At 44.9% G+C, this 14433-nt stretch overlaps 1 protein-coding gene across 4 annotated transcripts in view; it reads left to right on the forward strand.

Moving 5' to 3' along the window:
- The window catches only part of RIPOR2 (RHO family interacting cell polarization regulator 2), a 159638-nt gene that overhangs the window by 39252 nt on the left and 105953 nt on the right, over positions 1-14433 (forward strand). The window lies entirely within an intron of this gene.

The raw sequence follows: 14433 nt of genomic DNA on the forward strand, positions 1-14433 counted from the left end.
GGAACCTTTACAAAGGTTATGGCTTGCATGATATCAGCTCTTCGGATTCAGGGGATAACGATTGTTCCCTACCTGGGCGAACTACTCCTGAAAGCGCCTTCCCCCCAGAAGCTCCAGGAGGATGCACAAACCACCTGCAATTTCCTAGTCCAGAATGGTTGGATGCTAAATTTCAGGAAATCACAACTGCAACCAACACAGGTGATCCTGTTCCTGGGACTGCTCTTCGATACCGTTCAGGAGAAAGTCTTCCTACCCATGACGAAGGTCATAGTGATTCAGCAGAAGGTTCGACAGGTTCTGTTGCCCCACAGGGTCTCCGTACACTTGTGCACGAAACTTTTAGGATTGATGGTGGCCGTCTTCGAGGCCCTTCCCTACGGGAGATTCCATTCCAGGACCTTCCAGGAAAATCTTCTGGCACAATGGTCAGGGTCCCATCTTCACATCCACAGGACCATTGTGCTTTCCAAGGAAGCAAGACTATCCCTGAGGTGGTGGCTGGACAGGTCCAACCTCACTCAGGGCCGCTCCTTCCAGTTACAGGTCTGGACAATGGTAACCACGGATGCCAGCCTCCGAGGTTGGGGGGCGGTCACCCTCGGACGCACATTCCAGGGTCTTTGGACCAGTCAAGAAGCCCGGTTACCCATAAACATCCTGGAGTTGCGGGCGATCAGATTGGCCCTGGCACAAGCCCATACTCTCCTGATGGGAAAAGCAGTAAGGATACAGTCGGACAACATCACGGCAGTATCCTACATAAATCGGCAGGGGGGGGGCACCAGGAGCAGGACTGCCATGAGGGAAGTCCGCCCGATCTTGACCTGGGCAGAAGCATACACCATCAGTTTTTCCGCCGTCTTTATTCCAGGAGTGGAAAATTGGGAGGCGGATTACCTCAGCAGGCAGGACCTTCACCCGGAGGTGTTTCAGCAGCTGGTCCAGCAATGGGGGGATGCCACAAATCGATCTCATGGCATCCAGGCTCAATCGCAGGCTTCCACAAAACTGTGCCAGAGCTCAGGACCCTGCTGCAGCGGCGGTGGACGCTCTGTCCATTCCCTGGGATTTCGACCTGGTATACCTCTTCCCCACTATTCCACTACTTCAAAAGGTACTCAAACGGATAAAGAGGGAGACAACGGAAGTCATCTTGATTGCTCCGGATTGGCCCCGACGGCCATGGTACTCCGACCTCAGGGACATTCTGGTAGACGACCCCTGGCGTCTACCTCTACGAGAAGATCTACTGTTACAGGGTCCGTTCATTTACCCCGACTTGCCTCGTCTACGTTTGACGGCATGGCGGTTGAGGTCGAGCTTTTGAAGAGGAGAGGTATACCAGGGACGGTCATACCTACGATGATCAAGGCGAGAAAGGATGTGACAGCGTTTCATTATCATCGCATATGGAAGTCATACATACGTTGGTGTGAGGTCAGGAAGGCACCAAGAGCGACGTTTTCACTGGCTCGACTTCTTGAATTTTTACAAGCTGGACTATCTACGGGTTTGAAGCTGGCTTCCCTAAAAGTCCAAGTTTCAGCCCTCTCTGTGTTTTTTCACCGCTGATTAGCGCTGATTCCAGAGGTACAAACTTTTTTTTAAAGGGGTACTTAGGCTACAGCCACCGTTTACTGCCCCGACAGAACCCTGGGACTTGGCGGTGGTTTTGGACTTCTTAAAATCAGAGGTTTTTGAACCATTGGACTCCTCAGATCTCAAGTTTATGACTTGGAAGACAGTGATGCTGCTGGCGTTGGCTTCAGCATGTAGGGTTTCTGAATTAGGGGCCTTCTCATGTAAGTCTCCATTCATTGTTTTTTACAGGGACCGCGCAGAACTGCACACCAACAGGAGCTTCATTCCTAAGGTGGTTTCTGCTTTCCACTTAAACCAACCTATTGTGGTGCCGGTTCTCAAGGGAGAAGATGCCTCATTGGATGTTGTCCGAGCCTTACAAATCTATGTTCGGCGGACCCAACATCTGAGGAAGTCTGACTGCCTCTTTGTGCTCTATGATGCACTCGAGGGGTTGGCCAGCGTCAAAACGGACTCTGGCAAGATGGATTTGCTGTACAATTAGGGAAGCCTACTTGTATGCTCAGAAGAAGGTACCACAGTACTTCCTGGGCTATGGTGAGAGGTGTCTCCTTGGCACAGGTGTGCAAAGCAGCCACCTGGTCGGGATCTAACACGTTTGCAAGGTTTTATAGGTTTGATACCTTCGCAAGCTCAGCTACAGCTTTTAGCAGGGCAGTGTTGCAGGAGCCCCAGAGCTCTCCCGCCCGGACTTAACAGCTGGGGTATGTATCCCCACATGTAATGACTGCAGTGACCCCTGCTGCATGTAGGTGAAATAAGGAATTTGGTACTTACCGATAATTCCCTTTCACCGAATCAGCAGGGGACACTGCACGCCCACCCAGCACTGGTTCTCCTGCCATGATGTTAGTGTGGTATGAGTGAAAGATATGCTCTTTCTGTTTGTTGCACTGTTTGTTGCATACATGTTATCCTTTAGTTAGAGAACATATTTGTTTCCCTATGTTCTTGTTATGTTAGAATGTTCACGTTTTGTGCCTGGTCTACTAATTCTGTTTATGTTTTAGCTCCGCTCCCTACCGGGTCGGCCCGGTCTCTCTTCTCCTCTCGGACACAGTTTTTCTAAGACTAGGGTCTGGGTGGGGATAGAGGAGGGAGGAGCCTGCAGCAGTAAAGTTTTCTTAAAGTGCCACTCCTCCAGTACACCTTCTCTATCCCCCACATGTAATGACTGCAGTGTCCCCTGCTGATTCGGTGAAAGGGAATTATCGGTAAGTACCAAATTCCTTATTTATCACCATTGGTTGCTAAATATATGTGGGCCCTTACAAACTTTTGCCATGAGGCCTACAGATACCTAGTTATGACCCTGGTCCTTAAGTTTCCACCACAATCTGATACTATGAAACCATTATTTAATACTGATTCGAACACAATTCAAAAAAGTACTTCTATTTCTCCAGAAATTGAAAGCGTACGCTGAATAAAGGTTACCCATTCTATAATGTAGTAGTACGTTTATTTATAATAACCAGTAATTTCAGTATCTTTTGTACCATTTTGCTTCAGTGCTAATTTTATTCAATCAAGGAAATGAAGCAACATTAAACAACAAGATAAGCAATGTGCCATGTCATATCGCTATAAAACTAAGCAAAGCTTCCCCACTAGTAGGCTCCTCAGGCAAAACTTTTTGCTTAGCACTTCTCAATAAATGTACATGTGAATGTATGTGACAGCGAGCACAGCTCTGAGACACTGCATTCTTCTGTACAGCTCTTACAGTGTAAATCCATGCCGTCTACTATAGTCCTTGCTCTCTTACTTAGGGAAATGTTATTAAATCTTCTAAAGGGGATGTAGTCGCCATGTTGACAAAATGTCAACATTCTGGCATTGACCTTCGGACAGTTATTTCTACACTGTTTAAATCTAGACCTGGTGACTGCATCTCCTTTTTAGATGGTTTGCTAAATCTCCCCAACATAACAGAACAATGACTATGGAATGTCTACACATACAAAATGTTGAGGTTTTTGGGTTACACTGAGATGGAAGGGTTATGGTTAGCTGCAGGGGGTTGTTAGGATTAGCGATAAGGGTTTGAGTATTCACTTGTGGATCAGATAACGCTGCCGTAACTGAGCTTCATCTGACACCACCAGAACGGAAAAGGTCCATACACACTGGCCATTTTTGCCCAGCGTGTATGCACAACAATGATCGCTGAAATCACTGGGCATAAAAACCACTCAGTGCATATACGGTAAGCAATTTATTATTCTCCCTGCCCAGTAGGCTACTATGGAAAGCTGTTCAGGCTGCTGGTAAAACCAGCAGACAAACTGTAGGCCCCGGAAATGTTGCAGGAGCATGAATCAGCGCTCACCACTCATCCCCTGCACATACAGTATACACTGAGCGGCTTTTGAGCTGAAAGGTGCCCAAACAACAAAACTAATCTGCTTTTAGCTCAAAATCGCCCAGTGTGTAGGGCCTATAGCAGGGATGGGGAACCTTTGGCCCTCCAGCTGTTGCTGAACTACACATCCCAGTATGCACTGCTACAGTTTTGCTATTTGGCCATGCTAAAACTGTAGCAAAGCATTATGGGATGTGTAGTTCAACAACAGCTGGAGGGCCAAAGGTTCCCCATCCCTGGCCTATAGAGTAAATCTGGGTACACACCTTTGTAACAATTTTGCGTATTTCAACTGGTTGAAACAACAAAATTGAAATATCGTCCCTTGTGTATGCAGCGTCGCTGACTATGTGTTCCCGTGTGTCGTCTGTGATATCCTCCATCATCTGTACATACAGATGATATTACTAGCAAGAGATTCTGCAGCATGGCCCCAGTTCCCCACAACGCCTGTTGCAGCCATTATAGGGAAGTGTCTATGCACTTGCCAATGCCGGGTCCCCATCAAGCATGGTGTATTTGGGCACACACGTCGTCCAGTGTGTACCCAGCTTTAACTACACCTTCGGAGCTGAATGGTTGCATTGCCAAAAGTCTTACCATATCCACCGTTCCTCAATGTCAAAATGGTCAACATTGACATGCTAAACATGCCAATATGGTGAATGTAGATATTTTATTTTCAAAACCTGCCAAACCCCTTCTAAAGAGTGCAATTGCAGATATTGGTATCATAGCTCACCGCCAGTCCCATAGAATGTATGGGGAATTTGAAAGCTTGACAAATGACCTCTAAACCGTTAAATGTTTTCGGCACTTAGCTCTAATAGTGAAGCATTCTCTGTCCTATTGTAAATGATCCTGGAGTTCCAAGAGGGTTCTTAGTACGCACAAGCATGACATAAGGTCCTGTATTCATAATATACATGCCTGGACAGAACCATCCATTGTATATTGCAGCTATAACTTTAAGTACAGCTTACAGTATATGCTTTGCAAGACATCTGCTTATCAAAACACTGGTCCTGGTCTTGTGGACAATTATAACTAGACCAGGACCTGTTGAAAAACCACCACAAATTGTGGCAGTGAAGAGCATTAGGTCTCCAGGTGTCTCCGTTTTAATAAATGAGCTTCTTGGACACTAAAAATATGGACACAACAAATAATTTCTTTAGAATTCTTACCTTTTACAAAGAGTTGTTAATCTCAGAATTTTTTACTGTTTGAACAGAAATTTGAGTTGGCTCTTGCAGGGTTGATTAATATGGTGTAACATTTGCTGCCATGGAAACGATTTCACTTGGCACACACAATTTCATACAGGGAAAAAAGCAATCATTAAGACAAACAAGGCTCAAAAAAAACACTTATTAGAAGGAGAATAATCTTTCTTCGGGCTCCGGTTGGCAGACGAACTATATATTAATTAACATTTGCAGGGTCTCTTCCACTTCATATGGCAGGTTATTTTGAATTTGAAGAGCAAAAATTGAGTGGCATGTCTTCTTAAAGAAGCTTATGTGCATAGGCGTTTCTATAAAAGGTGTACTGTGCACACAGGCCCCTGGGCCTAATGGGGTGCACACCCTGCACCCATATATTATACTTACCCCTCAGGAGTCCTCTGGTGGTGTCCCAGAAGTGCAGATAGAAATCACTTGAAAAATATCTGCTGCTGCAGGTGTTTCCGAGTGAGTCACGTTACCGGGGACCTGCACATGCCCAGCAGACTCCGGCATAATGCCAGAAGAGGAAGCACACAAACATAGGCTGCATGCGGGCCCGCTCCTCTCTTAACCCTTTGAGTTCCAACATCTCTGTGTGAGATGTTCAAAATATCCGCGAAAATGCTGGCATCTTTCACATTTGTTATATAAATTCAAATTAAGAATGTTGTGTAGAAAAATATTATATTTCCTATATAAGTAAACATTACAGTTCATTATTCTGAATAAAAATGTTTGCTTGTCCATTTTCACACCTATTTTGACAAATTTGCTTGGTACTCAAAGGGTTAAAACACGCCTTCCTAGGTGGTTATCTCTTGAACAAGACCTGCAAACCGTATTTCTTCTATATTCTAGTGCAGTGGTTCCAAAACATTCTTGAATCACGTCTTCCTAAGGTATTGGCATTGTTCTTACCATCCCCTCTGGGATAAAAAAAAAGTAAATTGTGTCTATATTTCATCCTTTGGGTCAGGTATGTTGTGGTGTGCAGTTAAGATTCTCGTTGTCCATGTGCTAAAGATTGTAAGCTTGCGAGCAGGGCCCTTCTACTATTTTGTCTGCCTGTAACTACTCCGTTTTTTAATCCCTATTCCCAGTTGTAAAGTGCAAGGGAACTTGCCACGCTGCATAAGAAACCGTTGCATTGCGGCACTCAAGGGTGCCTAGGCACACCATTTGGGAAGCGCTGGTATAGTGTTGACCTGGAGGTATGAGGGGAGCAATATGGTCGCCAGAGTCAATGGCCTCTTTTCCAAGGTCTCTCCTGAGTCCAGGTGCCATCTATGCACTGTTCTTTATAGAGCATTGCTAGGGGCCCCAGAGGGTAAACCAGCTCTGCCAGACTATGGGCGAGATTCTCTATCACAGAAATGCGGTAAAAACCCCGTTATCGGGGTTTTTACCGCATTTCTGTATTCTCTAACCTCCCTCCGCAGTGTCACCGCTGCGGAGGGAATCGCCAGCAAAAGCTGGCGGTTCCCTGCAGAAGCCTATGGGCTTCTTACCGCAGCTGTGTGTGAGGGATCCGTCCCAGCATGCCCTGCGGCCGGCGCGTCAGTCTGCGCATGCGCAGAGGGACTCCCGGGTCATAGACCCGGAAGTCCAGCAACGGCGCCGCATCGCAAGGGACAGCTCTTATCGCAAGAGCTGTCCCTTGCGTTAATGACCGCATATTTTAGAGAATATGCAGTCATTAGAAATGCGATGCCGGGCGAAGAGGGCTGCGGATTTTAGAGAATCCCGCCCTATACCAACTACTATATTTTTCTGTGGGATCATCTGTGATACACAGTTCTGCCCTGTCCCGCAATACAATAGTGCCCAGTTTAGTACTGAGAGGTTGGAAATCTGTAACATTCCATGCTGACAGTGTGACTAGCTGTGAGTTTATCCACTACTTTCTCTTTTGTAACAGAGTGATGGGTTTATTTTTAAATCCAGTGATACCTTTTATCACTGTTGTTGTGATAATAACAATCACTGATTCATGCAGAGTAGTTCTGTACAAGCAAGAGCCTGGACATTTGATTAACCCCTTCATGACAGAGCCAGTTTTTGCCTTCCTGACAGAGCCCTTTTTTTCAAATCTGGCATGTATCACTTAAGTGGGGATAACTTTTTTTTGCTTTTACTTATCCCAGTGATTTTGAGATTGTTTTCTCGTGACACATTGTACTTCAAGTTAGTGGTAAATTTTCGTCGATACAGTCTGTGTTTTTTTGTGAAAAATACCAAAATGTCGTAAAAAAATGGAAAATTTTGCGATTTGCAAAATGTTAAATTTTCTGCTTGTGAGACAAATAATCTTACCACTCAAAATAGTGAATAACTAACATAGACCATATGTCTACTTTATGTTGCCATCATTATTTCAACCTCATTTTCATTTTTTTGGACACTAGGAGGCTTAAAATATGAATAGCAAATTCTCAAATTTTCAAGAAAATTTCAAACTCTGATTTTTTTAGGGACCAGGTCAGTTATGATGTGACTTTGAGTGACTTGTATGTGAGACACCCCCATAAATGATGCCATTTCAAAAACTGCACCCCTCACAGTATTCAAAACAGCATTTTGGAAGTTTGTTAACCCTTTAGGTGTTTCACAGGAATTAAAAGAAAGTGTAGGTGAAATTTCAAAATTTCATTTTTTTTGCAGATTTGCAATTTTAATACATTTTTCTAAGGAACACAGTAGATTTTACTAGAGAAATGTGACTAAAAATTGATTCCCCCAATTCATTGGTTTTCATAAATATCCTATATGTGGCCCTAGTGTGCACGGTGACCAAACCACAGGCTTCATAATAGAAGGAGCACCTACTTGATTTTGGAGCCTCCTTTTTATGAGATTATTTTTTAGGCACCATGTAGGTTTCTAGGCACCATAAGATGCTAAAAGTTAGGTACCCCCCCACAAGTGACCCCATTTTGCAAACTACACCCTTCAGGGAATTCATCTAGGGGTATAGTGTACATTTCAAACCCCCAGGGGTTTCACCAATTGTGGTACAACTGGGCAGTGAAAATGAAAAAAATTAATTTTTCATTTTCACAGCTCAGTTGTATCAAAATTGGTGAAACCCCGGGGGGTTTGAAATGTACACTATACCCCTTGATGAATTCCCTGAAGGGTGTAGTTTGCAAAATGGGGTCACTTGTGGGGGGGTTCCACTGTATGGGTGTTTCGGGGGTCATTCAACCAGAATCTGTGCTGCAAAATCCAAAAATCACTCCTTCCCTTCTGAGTCCTGCCATGCACCCAACTGGTATTTTTTGGTCACACATGAGGCATTGCCATACTCGGGAGAAATTGGGGCACAGATTTTGGGGTGCTTTGTCTCCTTCATTCCTTGTGAAAATGAAAAATTTTGAGCCAGATCTGCATTTTTGTGTAAAAAAATGTAATTTTTTACAGAAAAATGCAGTTCTGGCTCAAATTTTTTTATTTTCACAAGGAATGAAGGAGACAAAGCACCCCAAAATCTGTGCCCCAATTTCTCCCGAGTACGGCAATGCCTCACGTGTGACCAAAAAATACCAGTTGGGTGCATGGCAGGACTCAGAAGGGAAGGAGTGATTTTTGGTGGTGGAATGAATGGTGGGTGCTATGTCGCATTAGCAAGACCCCCGAAGCACCAATACAGTGGAACCCCCCCACAAGTGACCCCATTTTAGTCACCAGCTTTGGGAGGGGGGCTGGCGCTGCGGCTGGCGGGGGGGTGGGAGGGGTGCTGGTGCTGCGGCAGCCGGGTGGGTGGGAGGGAGGGGGGCTGCCGGGTGGGAGGGGGGGGGGGGGCTGGCGATCGGTGGTAATCGGTGCGGTATATACACACACACACACACATATATATATATATATATGTGTGTATATATATATATATATATATATATATACACACACATATATATATATATATATATATATATATATATATATGTGTGTGTGTATATATATATATATATATATATATATATATATAAATATATTTTTTCAGTGCATACTGTACATTTAATTTTTAACTTTTTCTGCAGCTTGATGCTGCTGCTGCGGGGGGGAGGGGGGAGGAGGGCAGCGCTGCGTGCGCTCCAGACGCTCCGGGGGAGCCGGGGGAGCTGCTGCTGCTGCCGGGTGAGTGCCCGGCGGGTTCGAGGGGGGGCTGCACATCGGTGGTGATCGGTGCTGTACTTGACAGCACCGATCACCAGTGAATCCCTGTGTTACCGAGCGGCTTAGCCGCCGGTAACACAGGAAACGCTGTGAATGGCTGTTCAGATTTTAACAGCCAATCACAGCGATCGCCGACCGGGGGGGGCACCCCTGCCCCCCCTGGGCGGCGAGGGGGGATGTCTGCTGTCAGGGACAGCAGACATCACCTAACTGTCACTGCGTCTCTAGACGCAGTGACAGTTAGAAGTCATGACGTATATATACGTCATGTGTCGGGAAGTACTTCCCGACCATGACGTATATATACGTCAAATGTCGTGAAGGGGTTAAAAAACTTTGCAACAAATTTAAATATTATTGAATTTAAAGAGTAGTTTGTTTTTAGAATAGGAATTTCTCTCTCATGCTGCCCATATACGCCCCGATGCGGGCGTGCGTTGTGGGCTTAAAAAGTGCGGATCACATCGCATTGCATTGCCTGTGCATGCGTTGTGCATTCAATGCGATGTGATGAGAACTAGTACAAAAAGTATGTGCAAGCACATACTTTTTGTACTGTGCAATGAGGTGCACGGGAGCGCGCACCTCAAAGCACAGAACGCACAGCCCGGCATCGCAGCGTGTATGGGCTGCTTAAGGATCACTTATAACCATACTGAGGTGACGATAACAAAACAATTCTTGTAAAATAGGCTTCCCCTGGCAAAGTTATGGAATCTTTTCCAACATATCTTCCCACTGGATAAATGGAATTGAAACACAATTGAAATCTCCTGTTTTGGTGACACTAGAACTTTACATAAATTTAATAAATTTACCGTCAAGCACTGTGATTCTAATCTCTACTGCAGTGATTGTCAGATTTTCTTGTGGGTTAAGCCCCATACACATTATTTGACTTTTTAAAAGATATTGCACATTTTTGCCCTTCTGAGCCATATCGTAAAAAAAAAATTGCTTCTTGTGTATGCTCAATATCTTTAATGATGCGCGCTCCTGCGCATACTTATCGACACCGCCACCATCATCTGGGCTGCATGCTCAGTGCTGACTATATCGTCAAGGAGACATGCAGCAATGGGGGTGGGTAACCTCACTGATATTGTTTACTGATATTGTTCAGTGTGTACACATACTATAATCTGCCCCGGTTTGCCACCGATATCATTAATGATATTGGCGATAGAGCCCATTGTCTTAAAAGGCTTTAGTAAAAAAATGTTTACAGACTTTGGACTGAGAGGGCTATTTACTAATGGGGCCTACACACGGGAAGATGTGCTGATGAGCGTTCTGAGCAATGTTAGAAGGCTCAGCACACAGCGCTGCATATCGATGTGCCGCTGAGCAATTTGTCAGGGACCGTGTTCTCTGGTGAGAGCACTGGCCCTGACACCGGCAATTCTAGATTTATCCAGCATGCTGGATATTAATCGGCGGGGATAGAGATGCGAGGGGCCATTGATTGCTATGGCCCCTACACACAGACCAATGTAGGGGAATTTTGTAAGAGATCTAGTGAGATCGCTTAGAAAGTGCCTCTAAATAGCTACATGTGTAGGCCCCATTAGCCTTGGACAGAGAAAAAACTACCAGTCAATCAGCTCATAACTGCCACTTTTCAAATACAGGCTGTGACATGGCAGCTGATTAGCTGGTATTGATCTATGTCAATGTTTAAAGCTGCAGCTGCGTTACCTGCAGATTCAGTTATGAATGTTGGCACTCGATTTTAATTTTGAAGAATTCTAATAGTGTTACGTGGTCAAATACTGTATTAGTGCATTATTATTTCGGTCTAGATTTACTGTCCCATCCTGCAGTAACTTACTGTAACGCTATTATTTTTCCTGGCAGTTTCCTAACGCATGGCCTCTTGAGTGTTTTCTTTATTCCTAGTCAAAAGCTAGGAGGCTTTACTAGATATTGTAGTTTTTTGTTATTGTACACGTGTAGTTTTTTCTTATATGAACAGTAGGTGATTCATCGCACCCTACAGGCACTCTTCACACCGTCGTAAGGGGCTCCGTCCCTTAACCTGTGAATGCCTTTATTGTATGGGTGAGGGTTGGGTGCAAGGGTGCCATGGGTGGGGGAAGGTGCTTAGGGGTGGTGGGGGAGTGCCAGGTGCAGGGATACTGTGGGGTGGCGGAGTTGCAGGTGCGGGGGTGGAACATGTGAATAGGTGCGTGATGCAGCGGTTGAGTGAGGGGCAGTCTCGGGGATGCTGTGGGTGTGGGAGAGAGGGTGGTGTGGGTGGGTGAGGGACGGATGGGTGCAAATGTACTCCGGTTGGGGAAGTATGAATGAGGCCATGCTCCCTGCACATTATACAGTGTGTGCTGGTGTCTTCCCCGTAACCCGGGGCCACGATACCCATACAGCACAGTCACATCTCCCACCCCAGCTGTGCCCACTCTTTATACAATATACTGCAGTGCAAATGGCCAGGTAACTCCATCACTACTACGGATGCCAGGTTACCCATGCAGGGAGATGGGGCAGAGGCAGAGATGGGGCAGAACCTGGCCAGGTTTTGTGCACGGTGTTCTCCATAGCGGGAGGTGCAGAGGTGGGCGCTGGAGGATAGCACTGAACCCTTTGTGAAGGTCCATCTAACACCCTGCCCCTGATGCGTGCTGCACAGTGTTGGCCCAGGGTGACGTTGGCAGTGCCTCCGCTTCCTTCCTCTGAGCACAGCACTGCTACAGCTGCTTCGTATAGGCAGTGATCGGACTCAGGAGGCGGGGCCACCCCTAGCCGACGCCATGCCTCCAACCAGGCACTCTGCCCTGCTGCTTATTGTCATATTCCTGCATGGCTGGGGCTCGGCTGCACATACTGCAATGACATCACGGCACAGGCTACATGGGAGCTGTGCTGCTTAGTATTAGATGTTTGCAGGAGGAGCATATGATACTATCTCATATAATGCTTTTTTTTTTTTTTACCTGATGAGAGATTGGGGAGGGGCAATCTCAGCAAGTGCTATAGCCCCCATCTGTCACTCTGACTCCGCCCAGTGTTATACACACAGTCACAGAGTGATAGATCTGGGCTATTATATACTCAGGGAGCTTTGTTCCTATTGCATTTTGTATTATACATGGAATATTAACCATATGCTTTCAGCTGATTAGAAGTAAAATGAAGGATTATGTGAGAGGATTTTGAAGAGTTGAATATATAATGTGAAAGAGACTAGTGAGCGCATAATGTGTGGCAAGACTCCTGCTGATTTCCCAAACACGAAATACATCACATTTAGAGCTACCTGTGTCACATACCCTATATGCAGCCTGCTTGGCTCCTCCCACCTCTTTTCAATTATTATTTATTTTGTATTCATGTTTCAGAGCAGCCATGTTGTGGGCTAACTTCCCTCTTAATTTATAATTGCCATCACCTGTTTTAAACAGGCTAATAGACAAGACAGGTGTTTCACCAAAGGTGATGGTAATCTTAAATTAAGAGGGAAGTCCAGAAACCAAGCTTTGTGTCCCTCCTGGAGAGGGTCATGTCTATATATAAAACAGGTGAGGGTGCGGCACTCGGACTAACTCAAGAAGAAATCAAACAAGTACAACATAGATTGACAACATTTCAGTTGTAATAGCAACTGTTTTTTCAAGGACTTGAAAATAATTGCTATTACAAATGAAACGTTGTCAAACTATGTTGTAGTTGTTTGATTTCTTCTTTAGTTAGTCCGAGTGCCGAACCCTCATCTGTTATAAGAAGGGAGAGGGAGCACAGAATGTCTGGGTTGGTGCACCTTGAAAGAAATTGTACAATAAAATGTAATTTTTATTAGGGAATGTCTAAAAAGGTTGCAAAAATTAAAAACACACTAACATACATATACACACAACTAGTGATTTTAAAAGAGGATTAAATCCTCATGCAGTGTGCCCCCGAATTGTTGTGTCAATATCAATAGAATATCCTATAATTCTCCTGGTGTATCTGTGCACCTAAGAGAAACCCACTTGAAAATTGCTATTTACTGATAACAAAGACAGTTGCGGCTTGTATATAACCCATATATAAGATCTCCCATGAGATCGGGTTTAGTGGTGCGGACTCAATCTGTGCTGCAGGGAGGCTCAAGACTGGTCTAAGTATGCAGGGTAGGACCGTGGTGCTGGGTGTGGAGAGTGTCTCCGTCACCCGCCCGTGTAGTGGTCACTGCTACCGCGCCTGAGATTATCGCCAGGTCCCTTACCAACATCGTGCGCCTGAGGTATGTGCCCGTGCACTGCCTCAGGGAGACAAGACTGCTGCTTAGGTCGGGTGACGGCCGTCAGACCCTGACCTGTAAGCAGTGGGGTTCCGTGTACAGCGGAGACCCGTCATGCGCAACTGGTACATAAATCAAAATACATTTGTAAGTGGGGAGGGGGGTATCGGGGGACACACTGCGTGCGGTCGGCGCACGCTTCGCCCTGACGAAGGGGGGCACACTGCATGAGGATTTAATCCTCTTTTTAAATCACTAGTTGTGTGTGTATATGTATGTTAGTGTGTTTTTAATTTTCGCAACCTTTTTAGACATTCCCTAATAAAAGTTACATTTTATTGTACAATTTCTTTCAAGGTGCACCAACCCATACATTCTGTGCTCTCTCCCTTCTTGTTCTCAAATTTAATGTCTTATGGTAGCACACCCTTACTGGTTTAATAAAGTGAATTCCACACAAACAACCAAATATAAGGGTCCACCTGAAAACGACTGTTACTGTACTTTCCTATGCGACTGGTACAAACCCCTGCTTTGTTTATACCTCATCTGTTATACCCTCTCTGTATGTGAGGGCGCCGGACAAAGTTTTTTGCATTGTTATTTGGAGTGCCGGACCGTGGAGCATATATATATATATATATATATATATATATATATATATATATATATATATATATATATATATATATATATATATATTGGAGTACCTTTTCTAGAATAAATTATTAGCATTACTTACCAGTTATTTCAAACTTTAAGAGCATTTAAATGTAATAACTGTGAAAATAGATGTTCAAGATCCGCTTCTTTGTCCCCCA

This window comes from Crinia signifera, chromosome 5 (genome assembly GCF_055691185.1).
Source record: "Crinia signifera chromosome 5, ASM5569118v1, whole genome shotgun sequence".
NCBI classification, from domain to species: domain Eukaryota; kingdom Metazoa; phylum Chordata; class Amphibia; order Anura; family Myobatrachidae; genus Crinia; species Crinia signifera.